Below are 16,626 nucleotides of genomic sequence, written 5' to 3' on the forward strand. Positions count from 1 at the left end.
GAAAGCAGCAAGACCTATTTAACAGATACAGGTGGCTGATGCTGTAACTTTAGTCCTTCACAGCCTATTTGCTACAGTTGGAGTTTCAGCTTTAATGAGTACCATGGTGGAAACTGATCTTCTCTGTCCACACGGGCATTTGCAAGGGTGGCTGAAACCAGGAAAAAAGCTAAAAGCAGAAGGGGCCAAAAGCAGGGTCTCCATCTGCCCATCTGGACGTCACACCTGGTTCATCATCTAGGACCATTCTCACCTGTAGCACCTTCTCTAAACCAATGGTGGAGTTTCCTCAGCAGAAATCTACTGTATTATGCCAGGAATAATATTTTCTCATTATTAGCCAAGAGGGTCTGATAGACCAAAGGGAATAAGTCTTTGCTGAGAAAGAAAGATCATTGATCCAGCTTGTGGCATTCATGACCAACATTGTGAATCACAGGTGTGTGAAAGACCATTGATCTTTCCACCCTGCAGGGCACACGTACCCTGTTTGATTTCACTCTCCAGAACTAAGCTACCTTGCTACAGGAAGAGGGAAAGACCATGGAAATAGCAAGGAAAAATCCAAGACCTGCCAAGATAACTCCCTATTCTTGTGATAGACAGATTTATGAAATACTTCCAGGCATCTGAGAAGCCCAGACCAAACGTTTTACAATGAGCACTACTATAGGGGAAAAAAAACCATATTAACCTTCCTACTGTTATCACTGATAGCTGCAGCCTGACTCTTGACTATTTATTTGTTACCCTCATTTCCTAAGGAAACAAGCCGTATGAAATTGTTCTTCTGCCTGCTGCTTTTCCACCTCCTAAACTCATTGCCTATTTTCAATCAACCTTTCAGGAGGTTGCAGAGATTCGAAACATCAGTGCCTTGTAAGAATCAGGTCTGGATAGAAGAAAGAGCTCCAATTCAGCGTCACCATAGAAGGGTAGGTTTCAGAGTGAGCTCTGTGGTTACCTGCTTTGCTCAGCCTGCCAATGCAGGTCTGTTGCCCAACAATTTTCCCTCCAGAATTAGGGGCACAGGAGGATGATGCAAGTCTCATGATGCAGCCAAGGAAGTAGGCAGGCTATGAAAAGTCCTGTAAGCAATAACATTGCCCAGGAATTGGGGGGACAGAGAGCTGGGGGCTTGAATAGGAGCAGGAGTATTAAGGCAGGCTTTACTAATCGTGCTACTCTCAGAGCATGGTATTTGTGGTGGTATCAGCAGCACTAGCTACAGCCCAACCATAGGAGCTGGTCAGTCATAGGACTGACTAAAAGACAGTCCCTCCCCCAAAGAACTGCTCACTAAAATCTTGCCAGCCATTTTCATGGAGTTATTTAGGCCTTCTTTCATTTAAGCTTATCACCCATCAAAATCATTTGAGGAAAACCCTTGGCTTCATCTGGGCTGTTTTCCAGATCAGGCCCCAGGGTGTGTCTGGTTGTACAACAGAGCTGTGCAGTGCAGTGAGGAGTAAGGTGGCACTGGGGTAATTACCCCACACAGGCCTTAGTGGCCACTGACCCTGTGTGGGTGACCTGTGCAGTTAAACAGTTTGGTGAAATTTCCAGTAACAATTTAAAAAAGTACAGGGCAATATTTCAGATAATGAGGCAAACTTATCTACTTGTCAAAAGTCAAACCTGTAAATTTAAAGGACCCTACTCTATTTTGCCTGAAAGGAAAAGGAGTTACGAGAGATTTTATTGAGGTATTCATAATTATATGAGAAACAGTGAAAACTAATCGGTCTGTGCTTTTCATATTGTCACATAGTGCAAGAACAAGGGGACTCTTCAAATGTAAATTAATAAGCAGCATATTTAGCACTCAAATGTATTTAGCGAATCATGTTACAATTATAGTATATATAAATAATCCACCAATTTCCATAAAACTATCTGATAAAATTCACCCATAACAATAGTTCATTTCCCAATTAATCTTTTCATTATTCAAAATCCCCTAGAAACCCAAGGGGAGCTGTTGGCCAGGGATTGTAAAAGGCTGTATGTTTAGAACAAATCCGAGGAGTGGACTGACTTGTACAGTGTGTACTCCACAAATTCACAGTCCTAGGAAGCTAAGGACACTAATGCAAAGACTGCCTAAAAGGAAGGGGAAAAAAGAGCCCACACTGGATAATTTCATGACCATTAGTTATATTTGTATCTATACAAGCTAAGATAATTATAATGGTAATCATATCTCATGCTTCCGAGCCTAAAGTGATTGCCTACTGAGGCCAGGGAAGCCTTGGAGAGTTTCTATTGAAAGGAAGATTAGAAATGCTTAAGATTATTTAATTTGGTCATATTGGACATAACAGAAAGAAGCCATTTATTTCCCCTTTTAAATGCTTTTCCTTTCTCTTTTCTGAATCAGTTTCTTCCCTGTCAGCTTGACCTGTAACCTGGTATCCACTGGCATCTGCACTTTTCTTTGCCCATCTGTTCTGTGCCTGAGTCTTGATATTTTTTCCCCAGACCTGTCTCACAGTGTCTCAGCCCATTCCTCTGTTGGGCTCATTCACTGGATAACACTCCTTGAGTGTGAAGAGGCTTTTCTTGCATCCAGTGACCTTGACCAGACTTCATTAGCAGTCCTTGCTCTGACCCAGCTTCTCCCCAAGTAGCATCAGCCTTTCTCCTTTCTTGGTGTGTGAGCAGCTCCTTCCAGCACAGGAGCCTTTTTAAAGCAAGTTCTCCAGCTGTTGGTATTTCTCTGCCCCAATCATTCCCCCAAGACCCACAGTCTCTATTACCACAATACCAGCATCAAACAGAACAGTCTCATTTTACTGTTTTAAAAACTAAAGGAAGTGAGTAAAGAATTCGAAATGCCTCATGCTGCCTTTTAGCCATTTCAAAAGTTAGTGCGAGATCCGATCACCTGATTTTCTCCTTTCCTATCCTCCTGTCTTTCTGTACCTTTATTACATGATGAACCCATATGGGGCCAGATCCAGAAAAACTCTCTGAGAGAATTTTAGATGCTTCCACAAGATGAGATCTCCACTGACTTTAGTGAACCTACGTGTGTAATAACACATATGAGAGAATGTCAGAAATCAGCCTCAGGCAAAGAAGACGTGGTCATTCTCCACACTTACCAAAAAATTGAAAGAGGAAAGGAATAGAATTCTTTTATTACTCTGTGCCATCTTATCACAATGACATGGAATAATTGACAACAAAGGCCTGCTATTTTCCTCTCTATGCATTGCTGCTGAGCTGGAGTTTATGCCAAAGATGTGACTGTAAGGTAGTTCACTTTCAGACACTTCAGAAGAAGAAAAGTAATAACTTGAAAACTAAAGGCAGTTACAATAAAGGTATGGAGAATTATAAATGATAAAAGGAAGGCAAAGAAAGCACTACTAGTCAGCCTTTTTGATAATAAAAAGTAAATTTGTGGCCATTGAATGAAATTACAAAGCAACACATTGTGAGTGGAAGAAAAGCGATGTTTACAAAAGGTATAATTAAACCATGATATTCACTGGTCTAGATATTGAGAATGATCACTCCCCATGTTCAAGTGGTTCAGCATTTATATAAATAAAAAGAACATCTGCAAGGACACCAGCTAAATACAATTACAAGGGCTATCAATTCTCATGGTTCAGGGCATGGTTACCTGCTGAGGTCAGGAAGAAATTTCTTCATGGTATAGCACTAAAAAGTAAAATGCATTATTGAGCATTGATGAGTATTGGACACCTTATTAGAAGGGCCTCTAATCTGCTCCCCTATGCAATTCTTTGTTCCCCCATATAAAAAATCAGTGAAGCATTTAGGTGCGTGCTTAAATTCCATTTTAAAATCAATAGGACTTAAATGTGCATAAATGTAAGTGCTCGATTAAGTGCTTTCCAGAATAGATATATTAAGCAACTACTTCTATTTTTAGAGGTATTGAAGCAGTTTCTGGTTCTGGTCTGATGTTTGGTGTCCAAATCACAGATACAAAACCAGTAGAGCTTACTGTATCACTTATATTATCAACTCGTTTTGCAGAAACTCCAAACAACAACACGTTGTCAGTTCTAAAAAACTTAAAACTTTCATCTCAAAAACTCAAAAATTTGTGACTATAGCTTTACAATTCACTTGTACAGGTAGTCCAATATGTATACAGACCTAATCACACAGGTCTAAAATAGTTAGGGTATTCATCTTTGGGTTTCTTTTGTGGGGATAGAATGAGCTTTGCCATCTGCTATAGTCTCCTCCCTCATGTTTGTATCCCACTGGTTTGTCTTGCAGTTTTAGGCAAGGTTTCAGCCAGACATGGAAGATATTTGAAGATTTAAGCTGCCCTTTCAACTTTGAAGCCCATCCCTTTTTACCCTTCTTTCTTCTTAGAGGAGATATCATTCCACCCTCACAATTTTTTGGAGTCAGTAGGTGGGCCCTGAATACAGAGGAAGCACAGCACTGATCTGATCTCCTACAGAGCCAGGACATAGCAGATACTCCCAGTGTGGGAAGGGCTTTGATCTAGAGAAGGTCACAGAGAAGTATAAACAGAAGCGTGAGTGTTATTCACAGTCCTTCTCAAATGTTGCTGACAGGTGGTTAAAGGGTTTGATAGATAAAGGGGACAGGGGTAACTGAAGAAGTTGAAAAATAGATGTTACAAAAAACCCAGGATCTTACAGCCTATGGATTTACTCAGTGAAAAGACAACTTAAAATATGGCCATGGTGGCAGAGATTCCCCCCCTATGGGTCTGTTTCCTCTGTTTTCTTTGCTGGACCAATTGCTCCTTTTGGAGAGGCTGCAGCAGCTCACCAAGGGTGGCTGGGAGAGCTGCAGCGATGCACAGCAGGCAGTAATTCTTCCTTCCAGAGGCTGAACGTTCAGCCTGAGCAGCACTCAAAGGGACCTACATGCTGAGATCAAGGGAACATTTCCAATGACTTATGGAGGAGCTGATACTAGGCCTTTATGGAATACTAAATAATTAAATCAGACCTCATGGAGACCTCTAACACTTAAGAATCAGCACTTAATAGCACACAGAAAGGCATAATTTTCAGATCTCTGCTAATAAGGAAAACCATAAATTGAGGGATTTTTCTTAAACAGCTCTTTTCTTCCTCTGATTGTTAAACATAACAGTAAAGTTGTTGCCTGCAGTAGTCAGGCATATATCTTGGATTCCTATTTTCTTCCAGCTTCATTTAAGATAAAATTTAAACTGCTTAATTTAAATGCGCAATCTTAGATACCTATAAAAGCCTGACTTGCAGGAAGTATTAAGCAGATGCTTTCTGCAAATCTGTTCTACTTTAGTAATTCCTAGTTCAGTGTCCAAAACATTTTCAATTCGGTACATGACCAACCTGAAAACTTCTATGATGAAAGAACTGGTTTGGTAGGTGAGAGGAAAGCAGTGGGCATTGTCTACTTGGACCTTCCTAAGGCTATCAAGGAAGGCTTAATTCCATAAAACCCTCATAGACCAGTTGTTGAAGTATGGGCTGGATGAGCAGACAGTGAGCTGGATCAAAAATTGTCTGAACAGCTGGGCCCAGAGGGCGGTGATCCTGTAGCACAAAGTCTACGTGTAGGCCAGTAACTAGCAATGTGCCCCTGGGGGCAATTCTGGGTCTGATTCTGATTAACATTAATGATTTGGATGATGAGGCAGAGTGTACCATCTGCAGGTTTGTCAATAACACAAAACTGGGGCTAGGGGCTGATACTTCACAGGGCCATGCTCCCATCCAGAAGGACCTTGGCAGGCTGGAGAAATGACCTGGCAGAAAACTCATAAAATTTTACAAGGGAACCCAGGCACCAGTAAATGCTGAACATGGTCTTTCTGGAAAGCACAACAGAAAAGCACCTGGGATCCTGTTGGATATTGGGTTGAGCATATGCCAGCAACATGCCCTTTCAGCAAAGAAGGTCAGTGACATGCTGAGAACATTGGTGCCAGTAGGTCAAGGACGGGGATTGCTCCCGTCCACTCCCCACTGGGGAGACCAAATCCGGAGTGCTGGGTCCAGTTTTGGGCTCCCCAATAGAAGAGACAGGGGCACATTGGAGAGAGTCCAGTGAAGTCCACTAAGATGATGAAGGGACTGGAGCACCATGCATATGAGGAAAGGCTGGCAAAACCGGGACTGCTCAGTGCAGGAAAGAGAAGGCTTGGAGGGGAATCTTAGTATATTTTATAAATTTCTATAAGGAGGTCGCAAAGAAGATGGAGCAAGCACTCTTTGGGGGTTTTTAGTGACAGGACAAGGGAGAATGGGCACAATCTGAAACACATGAGGTTCCCTCTAAACATCAGAAAATACTTTTTTGCTATGAGGGTGACCGAACACTGGCACAGATTTTCTAGGGAGACTGGAGTCTCCACTATTGGAGATACTTGAAACTCATCTGAAGATGGTCCTGAGGAACTTGATGTACGTGGCCCTATTTGAACCAGACCAGGGACAAGATGACCTCCAGGGGTCACTTCCAATCTCACCCATTCTGTAATTCTCTGATAACCAAAAGTCACAGGTACGATTGCATGTCTTAGCCTAGACTCTTCTGGTTGAGCCAAGAGAGAGTTAAAAACATTCTGAAGTTTTCATATATTACATTTCATTTATCCTTTAGAAAGGTCTAATACATTGAGAACTCCCTTGCACGTGTAATGTTCTCCACAGTCCCAGTAATGTGTTCTGGCTCAGAATTTCCTGGTCCTCTAAACCATTAGCATTTCCTATAGAATAGTATATCTACTTATTATTTCCTTTTAATATGGGATTTTTAAAGACATTATCAAAATGTGTACTCAGCACTTCAAAAGAGTTCATGTTTCTGTATCTCCACTCTGCTGTCATCAAACAGAGCTCTACATCCCTTTCCTCCCCAGGTCTCATTTTCTGGGAGGGCTGCAAAAGTTCAGCACTCTCTGGGTTAACACTCAACAGAAGTGAAAATCTTTATCTCACAGTGTGTGGACAAATTGGTTTTGAAACAGCTACAGAGGTTCATCAATTCTTCAAACAGACATGGCATGAGTATCCCATAAACTGAAACAGCCGGTGCTGCACGGATTCATCTGGAGAGGGTATTATTAGGGAACTGGGGGTGCTTTCAAATGCAGAGATGTAATTTATCATGACCAGGTTTTGTTAGCAAGGAATTTAGACAGTTTCTGTTACTGCAACCTAATAAGTCATTTTATCAGCATATTTGTTTCCTTGACTGTTGACACCTTGGCAACTTTAATACCTTCTTAGTATCACGTGGCAGGAAAACAACTGACAAATAAAGAGAAATCACTGCTTGTGAACTCACTGAAATTACATATTTCATCTGGGAAACCTGGATAATGCAGTTCAGTTATAAAGCAGAGTCCATTGAAGGTACACAGATCTCTTGCTGTCTCTCTGTGTCTCATCTTTTACAGTATAAAGAAGGAAGACTATAATTTAGGGAATATGTCGTGGAATCCTTCCCAGATTCTTAGCTACAGGGGAAATTGGCAGGAGTGTTCCTCAATAAAGAACAGGCAAGGGTCTTAAGAGGAAGCCCAGGGTAAATGACAGTACAGCTGGGCATTCCTGCTTTACTCCCTCACCAAATATTGGAAGACTTATAGAGGTGTCTGCCTTACCCTAGTTAGATCTCTGACCTCTGCATAACCTAGGGTCACAAACAGGTGCTTTCTCCCCTTAGAAAAATCAGCTCCAATTATGTCCTGCAAGATCAATTTCTCCTCGTTTAGCTCATCTCGCTATTGCTGAACAATTAACCACTTATTTGACAAGTACTTTGCATCTTCCTGTGTCCCTGAATCCCCAACAACACACACAAACAGAAGGCCAATTAAAAGTTCATTTACCTGTGACCCTCTGGGATTGCCACATGCTGTGAGAGTCAATATATTTTTCTTCTATTAGGGTAGCAGATAAGCAATTTCTGAAGTTCAAGAGCATCAAGGAAAAGTATCAGGCAGACAGAATAGGCAGATCTCCTGTGTGGAGATTAAACAGAGAAAAGCCCCAGCTTTTTTTCAATTGCTGTAATGAGCAAAAACAGCCTTAGGAAGGGAAACCACAGCCCGCAGCTGGAAGGGCTTTGTAAATCAGAGACAACTTCTCAAAGTGTTCCTAAAAGCTGTGACAAAGCTGCAAAAGTACAGAAGGGATTTTCCATTTCCTCTGACAACCACAACAGAGTTAGCAGGCAGCCATAATCAGTGACACAGGGTCCAGTTGTAGCCTGTCACTAGCCTTGTCCTACAAGGTTCAGAACTGAGCCCAGTATTGTTTAACTTGTTCGTCAATGACTTGGATGAAGTGCACTGATGACACCAAGCTGGGAGGAGTGGCCAATATCCCAGAGGGCTGTTCAGTCCTTCAGAAGGACTTTGACAGGGTAGAGAGGAACAGTCTGAAATTCTACAAAAATAAATATAGGGTCCTGCACCTGGGAAGGAGTAACCCCCTGCACCAGTACAGGTTGGGGTCCCACCTGCTAGAAAGCAGCTCTTTGGAGAAAGACCTGGGGGTCCTGCTGGACAACAAGCTGTGAGCCAGCAGTGAGCCCTGGGCCAAGGAGGTCGGTGGTGTCATGGGGTGCATTAGGAAGGGAATTTCCAACAGGTCAAGGGAGATGATCCTGCCCCTCTATTCAACCCTAGTGAGGCACATCTGGAGTGCTGTGTCCAGTTTTGTGCTCCTCAGACAAGAGAGATGTGACACAGGGAGGCTGGACAAGATCACTGATGGTGGTCCCTTCCAACCTGACCCATTCTCTGATTCTGTGACTTAAGTGAAGTTACTTCTGGTTTTACACCAGCAAAAGTGGAGTTGGAGGCAGTGTGGAAGAAATCAGCAATGAGAAGGGACAGCTCAATCCACCATCAGTGGACTTCTGCCCACCAATGGCAGTTGTGTGCATAGGAATGAATACTCCACTATAGTTAACGAAATAAGTTATTATAAGCATGCAGAAGTAGTTATGCCCTATTATTTAAGTATTCCTAAATGAGCAATTATTTCTTGCTGTACTTCACAAAAAGCTTCTTGCTTTCCCTTCCAGGTTGAAAGCTTCTGGTCAGTTCTGGAAAGCTGACCAGTCAGAAATCTTTTTTGCTTATCAGTAAGCTCTATTTGATACCCTCCGTGTCATTTCAGTTTTAAGGAAAGCACCTGTATTGAGCTACACTGCTGGAGATACAGGATAGTCAAAGAGCAGGAAACAAGTAGAATGTGCAGGTTATATCCACCTGCCAACGTAAAAAACAAACCCTGAGCCAGCCTTATTTGTCTTTTCAAACCACTTCATGTCAGAGAGCAGGAGTCGTGTCAGAGCACAAGACCCCTGCAATGAACAAACAGGGGAATTAATGTTCTCTGTGAGGCAGGGATGGAAACAGGTGATGTGGCATTTGTGACAGCTTCCCTTATCCCTGGGAATTCACAGCACAGTTTTATATCAGTTCAAAGTGAAAACTAAGAACAGTAGGAGAGGCAGAGCTAGAAAGAAGCCTTGGCTTTGGGTGCCTATATCTGAAGACAGGATATCGTCATCATAGAATATTTACCATGTACATAATTAAACCCCTAAGTGCCAGCTGAACTGGAAAAATCATGCTGTGTGGTGCCTCTCCTACCATCTGAATGACTGTTAGACAGTTGGCTCTGTTTTGACACAAAAAATGCAGTCCATCATAGGCCCATTCATCTGTCATCTGTTGCCTGCTTGTCTCTTTTCCCATGTAGTTGTGTACAAGATGAAATGTTTTCCTCCTGATGCTTGTCTGGTTTTTTACACTTCATTCTCTTTGCAGTTTTTTACATACCCACAAAGAAATAGCCTCAAAGAGTCACAGTGCCAGCCACAATCATGGATTGACATTATATTGGCTTAAATAATAAACAACTATCCTCATATTTTTCCTATCTCTTTCTCATTACAAAGATGAACTGAACAAATTATTAATTAGATGACAGCCTCTGCCCCTCCTCCCTTCACTTTAAATAACTTGGAGACAAGCAGGGGAAAAGTTACCAGGCATTGTTATGCATTCATTACTGTGACATATTAAGCAGAGAGCCAAAGTAATGACAGAGTATTGCAGCCAAAGAAAATTACCTGTATTATATTGTTATAGGCAATTGAGGCACAGTCAGTTATGGGTACACAAACCACAGGAATTATTTAAAGAGCAAGTAGTTATGGGGCCAAGGGACAAGGAGTTTAAGATAAATACTCTCATGAATTATTTACAGGAAGACTGTGGAAGATTTTTTTCCCCCAGAAAATAATTGCAAAAAGTAGGCACAAATCAGGCTATTTGCTGAGCTGGTCTAAATTAATATGTATGTATGTATGTGTTTCTGTGCTGAACTGTGCCAGAGATGTCTGACCTACCCTGGCAAGGGCAGAAGTTCTCATTTTATCTATTTTTACTCCTTAGTGTTGAAGAAAATAAGATAAGTGTTTATCCAAGAATTTAAGCTCTACATGACCCTTTTGATTTGCAAAGACAAAACTCCCAAACTTTGGAATATTACCTTCTGGCCTCCTGATGTGTTTTTACATACCACATGGACAGCTCCTGAAGCCCACTTCTTCCTAAAAAGCATTTTCCTTTTCAGTCAGTGAAAAAGATGAAGAAACTTTTGAGAACCAGTGTACTCATGATTCATCATGTGAGTCACGATGCCTCAGTTTTGGAGTACCCTAAACATAAAAGTTAAACTTATCTTTCATTTCTTTAAGGAAAGAACTGGGAATGGATTTGCAAATACTTTTAGTCATCAGAAGTTTCAAGAAAATGCTTTACAGCACCTTGATGGGCGCCTCCTGCTCCCAATAGGCACAGATGGACATAATTTGTGCCATGCTCACCACGACACGTTCTCCCTTCCCCCAGTCTCTCTATCTGCCAGTGGAATCATATTTCTGCAAAATAACCAGAGCATCCTCCAAACAAAAATTAAATAACTTAGTAAAATGAGAAATAGTTAGGATTGGGCACCAGCAAGTGCTGCATGCTCATAGTGCTATGGGCACTGATTTTCTGGAGGAATCTGTGTGTAAAGATGAAGATGCTATCTCTTAGAGATACTCTGACACAAGGTTCATCAAAGCTTGAAAAGCCACTATATTGCTAGCAAAATTTATCAGCCTGCATGCCAGACTCCCACTGGCTCTCACCCAGATTCCAAGCTATCTGAGGAATTATTAGCTTAAAAGCTTCTTTAGATCTTGTCAGCGGCATCTAGCTCACCATGGATGTAGATAAGATTCACAGTTCCTGACAAAGGAGATGGGATCTGACTCTAGGGCTCCCTGTCCTATTTTAAGAATGCAAATTCCTAATGGCTGCAATGAGGGGTGAGAGTGTTACAATTAAACATATTGAACTGATAATTTTCAGATTTTTTTTCTTTTTGAAACAAAAGGTTCAAGTTAAAAGAGATTTATGAAATTCTCAGTGAAGGAGAAGGGTCAAAATATCAGGGATACATAAGAAATAGGCAGTGAAAATCAAATCAAAATATTTTAAGATTATTGAAATGAAATATATCTCTTTACTTGAACTAATTTTTGTGTCTGGGGAGGGTTTCTCACAGCGAACATTTTTAAGAGATTGATTTCTTTATTTTTGCCTAGGTTAGGAATAAATCTGAAATTTAAAAAAAACATTAGGGGACTTGAAGTGTCTCCCACTCAACTTCATTAAAAACAAAAAAGTAGAACTAGTTGACTCATATATAATTTGGGCAACATAAACTTTGAATACCTCTGTCTGCCCTGACCAGACTAGCAACACAGTGATTCAACTTATTCCATCTACTGTCACACAGTTAAATTTACCCAAACTGGTATTTAACAGTCTACATGGGACCTTTCTAAAGGTCTTGATTAACCGTTCTCTGAGACTTTCTTGCATTCACTATTGGAACTACTGGTGATTTCAGGCAGTCAAAATATGCATTTATGAAACAGTGAAAAGAAAAGTGTATGATGTGCGGAAGAATACAAACTTTTAACTTTCACAGATAACAAAAAAGGAAAAAAAAAACAAAAAAAACAAACCCAACCTCTCTGGGGTTTGTCTAACAAGCTTAATTCAACAGATGAAACAAGATCTTTGCAAGGGGAGCTGCATTCATCTCCGTGTCAGTTGATCAGAGGTGAGGCAGCAGTGCTGCTGCCAGCCGCAGCTGCATCCCGCCCGCAGCCTCCTGGATCGCGGGCAATGCCTCCCCCACCTGCCTCTCCGGCCGAGGGAGATAGTGGCATTTGGGGCTGAGCTGCCGCTGACACGGAGCAGGACAGCTCCGAGCGCTGAGCCTCCCTGCGGGCTGGCTCCCGTTGCCATCCTGCTCCTCCCTGCGCAGCCCGGGCGGCCGCGTTGGGTTATCCAGCTCCTGTGCTTCTATCCTGACTCCAACTCGGTCCCCCCACGGTCCACACCCTCCTGAGCCCTGTCACAGAGCATCCGAGACGCTTAAGCACTCTCTAATCCCCTAGGGAGACTGGAAGCACAGGCTCACATTCCTGTTTTTTTCCAATTACTGATCTTTTGCAAGCACTTTTAGAAATGTCACTTACCCGGGTTTCCTGACACTTCCCTTTGTAGGTCTTTATTTTCAACTTCTACTCACTTTGACTGCACTGATGTTTCTTTCCTATGTGGGATTTTTGTCTCAGAATAAGCATACCCATTTTTTAAAGTTATGACAAATATGGTTGAAAAACTCCCTGAAATGAGGCTAAGAGGTGAAACCACTCTTTTGCCTTGACAGCAAGTAGGTAAAGCTTTATTGCCAAAACTGTGGTGGCCCCATTCTTTGAAGGATCAACACTACCTGGTAGAGGTGGCCTTTCCCCCTTCTACTGTTCCTATGGAAAACTGCTTTTATTTGGCAAGGTTGAGCATTTAAGATGTTTAATTTGTGCTCATTACAGCCTTCTTAGGGCTTGGCTGCTAAATGTTCGAGATGTTTATGTGGCCGGCTCTGCTGTACAAGCATTGCCCTTGAGGAGGGCCTGGGTGAACTCTCTCCAGGGCAGGAGAGGCCAAGCAACACTCCAGGCAGGCAGACAGGAAAGCAGAGGGCTGAAACGTGGTTTTCCTGCCTTTCCAAGCACGGAGATTCCTCCAACAGGGAGAAGGAAGGAGAGTGCAGCACATCGTGCTGGCGGGAGAGGAGTTTACAGGGCTCTTGGTGAGAACAAATGCACAGAGATGTCCAAAAGCCAAAGAGAGAGGGGAAGGATGTGGAGAAAGAGAAGAGGAAAGATGAGAAAACTCTCCAGCTCAGTTCTGACTGCTGAGAATGCAGCTGTCTTTTCGAATCTGTCTTTTCTTTAGGTTGTAGAGGAAAAGTTCCAAAGTAGCAGGAGATAAGTTCAAACACTTGCTCCAGGATAAAAGTAATATCAAAAAGCATATGCTGTATTGTGTTATTACCAATTAGCAATTGCTTCCACTGTGATAAATGGTCTTTGAATTACCAAACTTTCAGGGTAAGGAACTCCTAGAGAGTAATTGTGAGTTGCATACATCTGAAGTGTTTATGTAAATGCTTATTGTTAATAATAACAACAACAATAATGACAATAGACAATCCCCTGGTTTGTATGGTTGTGGTTTCTCAGAACAGCTGTTTTGATGAGACATCTGCCAGTGAAACAATTTAGCCTGAGGATAATGAATAACTGTTACTTAACTGAGATAGTATTAGCATAAACTCTGTTTAATGGGACATTTGGCCACTGAATAGTGATTTCTTGGTACTTATCTAGGTGTTTAATAGTGAAAATTACAAGCTTGTGGTGAAAAGAAATTAATTAATGAATAGTCATACAGGATATAGTGTGATTTTTTTTGGTTGCTTTAGTTTGAAATACCTTAAAGGGATCATGGTAGGGAGTGAATTATTCAAACTTAGAGAACCTTGTGGTGGGTGCTTAAAAATGGTGAAACACTGATGATCATTGACAATCTTGGTCTTTATCCTCTCCTTCAGAAACTAATAAATTATGGAGATATGATCATTTGCATCCTTGTTTTATGTCACTATTTTCTCTCATCTGAATCTTTTCATTATGCATACATACATATATATATATACACACACACGTGTGTGTGTGTGTGTGTGTGTGTGTGTGTGTGTGTGTCTGCACATGTATATTTAACCCACCTGACTCTGGATTGTTTCCAGGTTGGATAACTGAAGCATCCAGAATGGAATTCCAGGTAGAGAATTCTGTTCTATAGACTCTGCTCAGCAGAATTCACAAATTTTTCTAGTTCCTATATAGATGTGTTTCAGAGTGCTCAGGCAATGGCATAAAACTTGTGGACAAGAACCAAAGATATGTTGAGATCAATCTTATATCTGTGATTTTTGTAGACTACTGATAGTCTGTGCAATGAGTAAAACCTTGCTTGTAAGTGATAATGTCATTTTCTTTCAAAGGGAGATGGACTCTGCATGTATGTGTTGGCTGTTGTTCCCTGGCTTTTATAGAATGCTAGCAAAGACTGTGTTCTTTATGAAATAAGCTAAAATAATGAGGTGGAATGAGAGACCAGTGCAGTGTGATTCAATTTGTTGGCCAGACCTATGAATGAAGTTAATATGAAGCATGAGACCTTCGAACACTGTGAAAAGCTCACTGCTATTTCTCTTGAGGAAACTGAATTATTTCTTTCTCTCATAAGAAAAAGGCTCTTACCCTATTAGTGGCAGAATTTACTGGTTCAGAAGATTGGCAGATGGTCCCTCCTCTCATTATTTCTAACTGTCTTTTCCTTGATATAAATAATGCATCTCCTGTCATGGTGAATGTAAAGGTAGAAGAGAGGTCTTGGGATCTGGAAGAGGGAGAAGACTTTGTGATCTGTGATCTCTAGAGAAATATTCACCATTTGGTCAGTAAGCCTTAACATTCCTGCCTTCACTCTGGAACCCAGAAACTATGAAATTACCATAGAAATTACCATTACTATGAAAACTATGTAATTACATTACATTGGGTAATGTTCATAAATGTTCAAATGCATTGAAATATGTAATTTCATTCTACTGATTACTTGATATATCAATATAGCTGAACATACATGTACCATTCCTGTTGTGGTTCGAGTGTCAGAACTGTCTGGTGAGAAATATTTGGAATGAAAACATGTATTTTGAGCAAGGCAAGTAGACTGTCTTTTAAACATGAATTTTAGGCTGTGAATCATTTGACCTATTTTAGACACCTACACTAAGACAAGATGAATCTGGGGAAGTGAATCATACCCATCGTTTCTGTATCGCTCTGGACTCCTGTTGAAACTGAAGCAGTTTCTGGGAGCTGCTCTAATTTCCTCAAGATAGAGCATGCCCAGGAAGGCTCTCCAGCAAGCAACAAGAATCAGAGGCACCTTTGGAGTTTCTAGCATATCTATGCCACTTAGAAATAAGAGAGTCTTTCTGCTGCTGGCTTTTCTGACAGAAGCCCTAAAATCAGTTCCAAAGGCAGTTTGGTGGGACACAAATACAGATTTTGGGAAGTAAGACAAGACCTACAGTCAAAAGGCTTCTTTCACAAAGACAAGCCTTTCTGGTGTACACTTAGAGTACATAATGAGCAGGGAACTACTACTCCTTTCAGCACCTGAGGCAGGACTGAGGAAACCTTGAAATCTACAGGATGGAGACTGAATGTAAGTGACTTCTGCTTACTCCAGAGCTGAAATCAGCACTCACAGATAGTGGCCTCGCTCCATAGCACTCCACCTTTCACCAAACATCTGTGTGAGTGAGCTGGGATGACTTTTGTTGGTGACATCAACATCTACATCACCTCTACACCAGCTCTAACAACTCAGGGCAATCTGATTTTAATTCCACTTTGCATCATGCTCCTTGTCATGCCTGGCTTCTCTGAAAAACCACAGAACACTTTAGATGGGGAAAGGGTCTCAGCTGGACATCGAGTTGAACCCTCATGCTTTAAACTGACTTCAAATTTACACCAAGACCATTAAACCCTTGTCTAGTTAGGTTTTCACTATATCTGTGGATGGATATTTCAGAGTACAGCTCCTTTCACTATAGAGACTGCAAATTTTGCATACCTCTGTGCAGCCACAGGCTGATTTTGAGTAAAATGCTGCATCATGGCCTGGGGCAAAACCACAGGTGAAATGTGCCACCATACTCGTAGCATGTTACAGAGCACTGTCAAAAGGATATGCAATGACAAGGTCTAAGGTCAAAAGAAGAGGCGTTGCCTTGTAAAGAAAAGGCCTTAGGGAAACTGGTACAGTATAGCAATTTGGGGAACTGGCACTGAACTGAACTTCACAGACTTACTCTTGGCCAGATACCTAAACCATTTGGCTCAGTATCATTCCAGAAGCAGTCACATTTTCAAAGTGATGCAACAAGAAATAAATCATCTTTATTATATGAAAAGCAATCGCTGTGCAGTCTCTGAGGAAAAGAAATGTTGTAAACAGGAGGATGCATTTGTCTTGGAAAACTCAGATTCCAATAAATACAGGTGATTTTGCATGACTAATTATACATACAGTCTTGTGCACAAAGTTATATACAGAAAATATGAGTATTTTATTGTGGTTCGAGGACTTCTTGA

Source organism: Taeniopygia guttata, chromosome 1A (genome assembly GCF_048771995.1).
Source record: "Taeniopygia guttata chromosome 1A, bTaeGut7.mat, whole genome shotgun sequence".
Classification (NCBI taxonomy): Eukaryota; Metazoa; Chordata; class Aves; order Passeriformes; family Estrildidae; genus Taeniopygia; species Taeniopygia guttata.